At 31.5% G+C, this 8,537-nt stretch overlaps 1 long non-coding RNA gene across 1 annotated transcript; it reads left to right on the forward strand.

Moving 5' to 3' along the window:
- The first annotated feature begins 5,008 nt into the window (after positions 1 to 5,008).
- Positions 5,009 to 6,151, forward strand: LOC127705148 (uncharacterized). The gene is made up of 3 exons (XR_007983710.1): positions 5,009 to 5,786; positions 5,867 to 5,946; positions 6,027 to 6,151. It is a non-coding gene; the product is annotated as an uncharacterized LOC127705148 (long non-coding RNA).
- Positions 6,152 to 8,537: the final 2,386 nt, after the last annotated feature.

Below are 8,537 nucleotides of genomic sequence, written 5' to 3' on the forward strand. Positions count from 1 at the left end.
AAAACAATATATATTAGTTGACCATGAAGTTAGGGACAGTGGTATTTTAGAGTGGTATTTTAGAGTTGTATTTAACAGTTGTGTTTTACACTTGTGTTTTAGACTTGGATTTAGACAGTTGTATTGAATTGATATTAGACATGCTGTTTTAATATGTCTCATGAACTTATGATGTGATTATTGTGATTGATAACTATACTGAATGCTGATTAATAAACATTATATATAGAACTTGAATCTGTGTTACGTTGACATGTATTCAAATGAAAGCTACCTGCTAGTTCCCCCAACCTAGCAAGATGAGTAACCAGGTCAGGAACGAGCAGAGTACTGGCCTTGGTTATAATGCTCCTTAACAATATAAATTCAAAGGAAAATAGCATTACAACTATTCTCACAACAACAAATCCTGTAGGATATTTATGAAAAGGTTTAAAAAATATATATTTTTTATACTGTTTTTGGACAAATAAATTATGTGTATGTGTTTTATTAATTGTAGGTCTGACAGGTTGCACATGACCTAGACCTCATTTTCATGGTTTATTAATCAGAGATAAATATTTTTTATACATGTAGTAAAATCTTGATATCAATTATTGTCAAGATATTCATTCAGAATCAATAAAGCCAGTAAGACATTTCAGTGTATTGACACTCTTCTGTATTGACTGTCATAATGTGTTTTCTTCTAATTTATTTAGATTATCAGAAATGCTTATTCATTCGATATATATAACTGATATTTAAGAATGTTTTTGTTACATAGTCGTTTTTGATTGAAAATAAGAACTCAGCCTGCTATACAATTATTGTCTTGCCTGCGACAGTTTCAGAATGCTATACATAGTGATGTTATTTGGTGGTTACAACATAAGCTTTTTGTATAAAAGTTATGTCAGATAGAAGACAGTGACAAAACAGAGCTGTGTAATCCATATTTCGTAAACAGATGCCTTATGGTCTTAAATTTCTGTCTGTTATATGTCTGTCATCTATGTTTAGTATATATATAGAATCATTGCAAGGTGTACATGGATCGTTGATTATCTTTAATTTATGTGATACCACCTTGATCTTAATCTGATTAGTTTAAATACTAAGACAATAAAGTGAGTGCACTCTTGCTCATATACTTTGTAGGTTTATTTCTCCTATTCCCAGTTTTTATAAATCTGGTGAGAAAAGTTAAAATTTCATGAAGGAATAGGGGAAAACGTTTGAAAATAAAGGAATTATACTGTATAAGCATTGTTTAATCAACTTTTAATGGACAAGTGTTTTTAAGGACAGATAAAATGTTATTTTTGGTATCAGGTCGTTCCGGCCCCAAGTCGATCCGGCCCAAAGTCGATCCGTCCCAAGTCGATCCGGCCCCAAGTCGATCAGGCCCCATAATAAAATAATGAAATTCATATTAACTTCGGAGGATTTGGTGACATATTTGAATCAGGATAAATGGAATTTATAAAAAAAAGTATCGATGATTAATGACAGCAGATAAGTGAAGTATGTCTAATATTGGAGTAACATTGAGATGAATTATCTTAAATCGATACGAAAATGAGTATGAAGTTATATTCCATGATAACATGGAATATCATGGGGGGAAAAGTTTTTATTTAATGCACACATAGAAGAGATAAATAGATATTTACAATCCAATGGAACATATAATTATGTAATCATCATAATGATTTGTTTAAATAAAATCATTCATCTATAATTGGTTTGTTTATCCTCGGTGTTGTGTACATACCACCAGAATACACTGCTTATTCATCACCTGATGCTTTCGGTGAAATTGAAAGCGAGTACCTAGAACTCTCATCCAAATATGAAAATATATTTATGGTCGGGGATTTTAACGCCCGCACGGCCAGTGAGAAAGATTATATTTTTATTGACGAAAATGATAAGAATAATGAGTTAGAAGGTGTATCTATTAATGATGTATGTAACCTAAACCTTTTTAATATACCCATTGATCGTAATAGTATGGACAAAGGGAAAAACCGTTACGGTAATCAATTACTTGAGTTATGTAAATGTAACAGCTTATTTATTATGAATGGCAGACTAGGTACTGATAGAGTTGGAAAATTTACCTGTAGAAATGCAAGTGTAGTAGACTACTGTTTATGTAATGTTAATTTCATTGAAAACATTATTAATTTGAACGTTTTAGAATTTTCACATTTGTACTCAGATGTACATTGCCCTTTGTATATATGTTTGAATTGTAATCAATCTGTAAATGAAGACACTGAACAGAACAATTTCATTAGTCAATCATATAAAAAAGTTAATAAATGGGATCATGAAAAGAAACCTGAATTTAGAGAGAATTTAAATTTTGAAAAACTAGACAGTTTATTACATGATTTAGTAAATGTAAATTTGGAAAGTATTAATGATGACATGATAAACTCTTTTGTGAATGAGATCGGATTAATCCTAATAGAATCCGCAAGGGAGACTTTAGGAACAAGACCAGACAAGCCAAAAAAACGAGCATCCAAAAACAAGGGAGATAAACCTTGGTTTAACCTTGAGTGTAAATTTGCGAGACAGAATTATAGAAAATTTAAGCGCAAACTGAAGGCAAGGCCTTCGCCTTTATTATCTAATAAAGTTAACGAATCTGAGAAAAGATATAAAAAGGTCATGGACAAGGCTATAAAAAAACATAAAAAAGATATGACTCAAAAATTAAAAAATCTTAGATCTCAAAACACCAAAGAGTATTGGAAAATTTTGAACCAACGTGAACATTTAAAACAACCGAATATTAATTTTGAGGATTTACTCAACTTTTTCAAAGAGCTAAACTCAGGTAACTCAGATCCAATTGACTTGCCAACTAATGATACAAATTTGATGAGTGAACTGAATGATAATTTAAATAGTCCAATTACGAAAGAAGAAATATTAAAATGTATTAAGAATTTAAAAAATAACAAAGCTTGTGGTGATGATATGATTATTAACGAATATATTAAGACTTCTGGCGATTTTTTTATTGATGTTTATCCTGCATTGTTTAACTTGATTTTTAGAACTGGAATAGTACCAGTATCTTGGGTGATTGGAACGATCAAGCCATTTTATAAAAACAAAGGCAATAAGTTTGATCCTAAAAACTATAGACCCATTACTATTGTAAGTTGTATGGGTAAATTATTTACAGCTATTTTAAGTAATAGACTTTCAAGGTTCTCTGATGAAGTTTTACTACTTAATGAAAATCAGTGTGGATTCCGAAATGGTTACTCAACTTGTGATTGTATCTTTACACTACACTCTTTTTTTGAAATTTTGAAATTAAAAAAGAAAAAAATGTTCTGTGCTTTTGTCGATTTTGAGAAAGCATTTGATACAGTGACTAGAGATGCTTTATGGTATAAGATGCTTGTAAATAATATTAATGGTTATATGTATAAAATTATTCATAACATGTATGATGATATAAAATCATGTTTGTCATACAATGGTGAGAAATCTGATTATTTTCGAAGCAACATTGGTCTACGCCAAGGGGAGAATTTATCCCCTTTTCTTTTTTCGCTTTTTTTGAACGATTTGGAAGATTTCTTTTGTAAAGGGAATTTGATAGGCTTAAAAACTATATCAGATGCCCTAGAAGACGAACTAAACTTATATGTTAAACTGTTTGCAATTCTCTACGCAGACGATACTGTTTTAATGGCTGAATCAGCCACAAAACTTCAATTACTATTAGAAAAATTTGAATCATATTGTAATGTTTGGAAAATGAAAGTCAATGTAGACAAGACTAAAATCATGATTTTTTGTAGTGGTAGAAACCTGTTAACCTTAAATTTAATTTTGGTAACTCTGACTTAGAAATTGTTAATGAGTTTAATTATCTTGGGATTTATTTTTCTAAAAATGGCTCATTTAAAGCAAATAAGAAGCATCTTGCAGAAAAAGCAACGAGAGCAATGTATGAAGTTATCAAAAAAGGTAAAAGGCATGGCTTATCAATAAGCTGTCAATTAGATTTATTTGATAAACTGGTTAAACCTGTTTTACTTTACGGCTGTGAAATTTGGGGGTTTGGAAATAATGATATATTAGAAAGAGTTCATTTGAAATTTTGTAAACTTCTACTCCATCTAAAATCTTCCACCACGAATTGTGTTATTTATGGAGAATTAGGACGTTATCCTATTAGCTTAGATATCAGAGTTCGCATGATTTCATACTGGGCAAAGTTTATTTTTAGCAAACCCAGTAAATTATCAACAATAGCATACAAATTAATGTTTAGTTTATCTCATGGAAATAATGTTAAATTTTATTGGATGAAATGTATAGAATCTATTCTAAATGATACTGGTTTATCTTATGTATGGTTAATTCAAACTTGTATAAATGAAATTTGGTTAAAGACTGTTGTTAGAACATCTCTCCAAGATCAATTTAAACAAACATGGTACTCAGATATTCAAACGCAAAAACATTAAATTACCGCCTTTTTAAGGAACTTTTCGGATTCGAAAAGTATTTAGATATTTTGGAACCCCGTGATATTTATACTTTATGTCAATTTAGACTAATTAACCACAGATTACCGATAGAAAGTGGTAGATGGAAAAAAATTCAGAGAGATAAAAGAATATGCGAACTATGTGACTTAAAAGATCTTGGAGATGAATTCCACTATGTAATGAATTGTAAATTTATGGCTATAGAAAGACAAAAGTATATTGATAAAAAGTATATTAATAATCCGAATATAATTAAATTTAAGGAAGTAATGAATATGACAAAACAATCATATTTAAAAAAGCTATGTACATTTATAAGGCATATTAATTCATGTGTGTGTTCTCCTGGCTAAATTCAACTTAGATTTGTAAATAGTGTACATATCATGTTTATTTTAATTTATAACTGTACTATTTATTACATGTAACTTCTGTATACCATTGTATTGACGAAGGTTTGTCAGAATAAAGATATATATTTATTCAACAATTTATACCTATTACTGTCAAACGGTAGATGTCTCCTTATAACACTGACAAGTCTCATATACTATACCACATAGAAACAGTAGAAGTCTCCTAATAAAACCTAACAAGTCTCATATACCATACCACAAAGAACAGTAGATGTGTCCTTATAGACAATTACTAGTCTCATATACCATACCACATTGAACAGTAGATGTCTCATTATAGACAATAACTAGTCTCATGTATCATACCACATTTATCTATACTAAGAGTAGAAAAGGAAATGTTGAATGGAACCCTTATCCTGCCATACTGGATACTTGATATCATACGCAAAACTTTGTAATAACTATTCTAATTTTATTAACAAACTAATATACTAAGACACCATTGTATACACAGTATACTAGTATCATATTCACAATCAATTCTAAATCTATTATACTGAATACATATGAAAATAATAATAAATGTATCATTTGGCTTTCTAGGGGGCTACTCATTAAAACTTACAATAATACTAATTAAAATAACCAAATCAAAAACACTACCTACTCAACACAATTTAAAATTAATTTAAAAATAAATTGCCTAAATTATGCAATTTTAAGAACCTGCAGTAGAGCCCTGACAGGTGAAAAATTTATTTTAATACCTGACTGGTAGAACCCAGACAGGTATAAATTTGAAAAATGAGAATACCTGCGGTAGATCCCAACAGATACTTTTAGAACCTGAGTGGTAGAGCCCAGACAAGTATGAATTTTGAAAACTGAGAATTCCTGTGGTAGATCCCAACAGGTACTTTTAGAACCTGAGTGGTAGAGCCCAGACAAGTATGAATTTTGAAAACTGAGAATTCCTGTAGTAGATCCCAACAGGTACTTTTAGAACCTGAGTGGTAGAGCCCAGACAAGTATGAATTTTGAAAACTGAGAATTCCTGCGGTAGATCCCAACAGGTACTTTTAGAACCTGAGTGGTAGAGCCCAGACAAGTATGAATTTTGAAAAATGAGAATTCCTGCGGTAGATCCCAACAGGTACTATTAGAACCTGACTGGTAGAGCCCAGACGGGTATAAATTTGAAAAAAGAGAATTCCTGCGGTAGATCCCAACAGGTACAAAAACTAACTTAATTATCACCCTGAAACAAAACAAAGCCTTAATAATTTATAAGATGTATTAATGAATTGGGGGGAAAATAATTTCCCTGAAATTAAGTAGGCCAAATTGAACGAGTAGCATGAGTGAAAGCCCCCAAGAAATGATACATGTACATATATATAAATTCAATATACCATTAGAAAGAAAAAGTACTTGAATATAATTTCAGGTATGAAAATGAAAACAGACAAACAAACAAAAAAGAAATAACTACAATACTAAAATAATTAACAAAATGTAGTTCTTATAACTCCTTTGATATAAGTTAGGAACGACACATTCTGCTTTATGCTTTACAAACAGTTTTTGGGTCAGTTGGAATGTAACGTATATAACAATCGGATGACCATCTACCTAATGTGTGGATAATATGGTCTTCAACCCCTGCTGCTGCTGCTGCTGATGTTGCAGCACTTTTTCGAAAAGAATGACCACAAAATTTTCTATCATTATACCCTTATCTGAACAGCAAATCTCGAAGCAGAGATATAAATGTATCTCTAGACAAGGGAGCGTTATTATACTCATCACTAACAAATAAATAGGAATCTGGTCTAGCTCCATAATTTTTTCGTACTTGTATATATCTTCTCATCAAATCAACTGGGTTGAAAATATCATTTTCAAAAATAGTAATGTTAATACCTTCTCGAAATGGGTCACATTTGGAGGAATTCAGATGTAATGTGAAATTTTGAAAAATTTATGTCTAAATTAATATTTTGAATTAAAAGTGTGTCCTGACTTGCAATTTACTACTATACGTAAATTCACCACATCAGAGAAATCCAAAAAAAGCTAGATTAAATGCACACTGCAACATTTAGTCAACAAATGCAGAAAAAACTCCTTGCTTAAACATACAGCACAATTGTTTCGAAATTTGAGATGTTATAGGTAATCTCTTTTGTTTGACATTACTCTGAGACTTTTTAATACCTCTTAATATACACTCTAAGCGTGCACAATTTGTCAAAGGGTCAGGATGCCCTATTCTTAAGTAATTATGCCTAATTCCTGCTAAATACAATTTACTTGTAGCTTGGGCTAGCTTAAGAGAATTCTGCAATAGGTTACCAAATAAATTAAACAATCTTCATCTATTATTGGCACACTATTTATATGATTCTGATTAGTCATAGCCATAAATGTTTTAAAACATGGAAAACCAGAATTATAAGTATGCCTAGAAACCTGTGGTAGAACCCACAGGTGAAACAACAATAACCTGTGGTAGAACCCAGATAGGTTAAAAATACTTGAATACTGTACGTAGTAAAACCCTGATAAGTGAGACATATAACAACATGTGGTAGAACCCAGATAGGTGAAAATGCAATAACATTTGGTAGAACCAAGAAAGTTAAAAATTCTTGAGACTGCATAAATAGAGCAGGTCTACCAGCCTTGCTATGTACAATGTACGTAATGTGGTACAATGTTTACTGGATTGATTGATTGATTGTTGGTTGCTTAACGTCCCAATATTCACTGGATATATGAATGTTGAATCCTGCACAGCTGAATCTGCCAGATACCATAACCTTGAGTTCACTTGTACTGACAAGTCGTCTACCACTCCTCAGGCGGATTATAGTTACAATTTCACCTACTATCATTCCTTGAGAACCATAAACAGCATTCCAGCTGGGACTATTATACCATAATAGTCCCAATTACTGCTGAAATATAAAACTTAAAGCAGTATCATGTCTTAAACATTTGGTCCAACCTAAACAGGTGGAAATAATATATGAACCTGTGATAAATCCAGACAGGAAATTCTGGAAATGTGGTATAACCCTGACAGTTGAAAACATGCAATATCCAGAACCCAGACAGGTAAAAAAATCTTGAAACCTATGGAAGCTAGAACCCTGGTGAGCATTAAAAAACATACATGTGTAAGACACCTGTGGTTGATCAAAGACAGGCGTTTTTGATGAGAATTCCTCAGGTAGATTTTTACAAATACTTGGGCTAGAGGGTAAGGCACTCAACCCTGGATGATTGATTGATTGATTATTGTTTGCTTAACTCCAGTTGCAATTCTGCATGAAAGCCTGATATTAATCCACCATTCAACTTCTTAAAAATCCATAGTACGGATGGTCAATCAGATATTCTGATAAACTGTTAATTTTTTAAAGTGGAAACTGAAAAGTCAAAACTGACATGGGGATCTACAATGTCTTTAAGTTGCCAGATCTGATACTCTGGGGCCCATATAGTTCTCGTTTTTTGTTGTTGTTGTCAGTATATACATATGTTTTAGATTTCCCCTATACAAATCGAACAAACATGACTATTGCAGCATCTCATAGTTGCGCATCCTCTGATACCTCTGAAAATATTACAAATTTCCCAACCTAAAAGAAATATTCTG

This window comes from Mytilus californianus, unplaced genomic scaffold (assembly GCF_021869535.1).
Source record: "Mytilus californianus isolate M0D057914Y unplaced genomic scaffold, xbMytCali1.0.p SCAF_6, whole genome shotgun sequence".
NCBI lineage: Eukaryota > Metazoa > Mollusca > Bivalvia > Mytilida > Mytilidae > Mytilus > Mytilus californianus.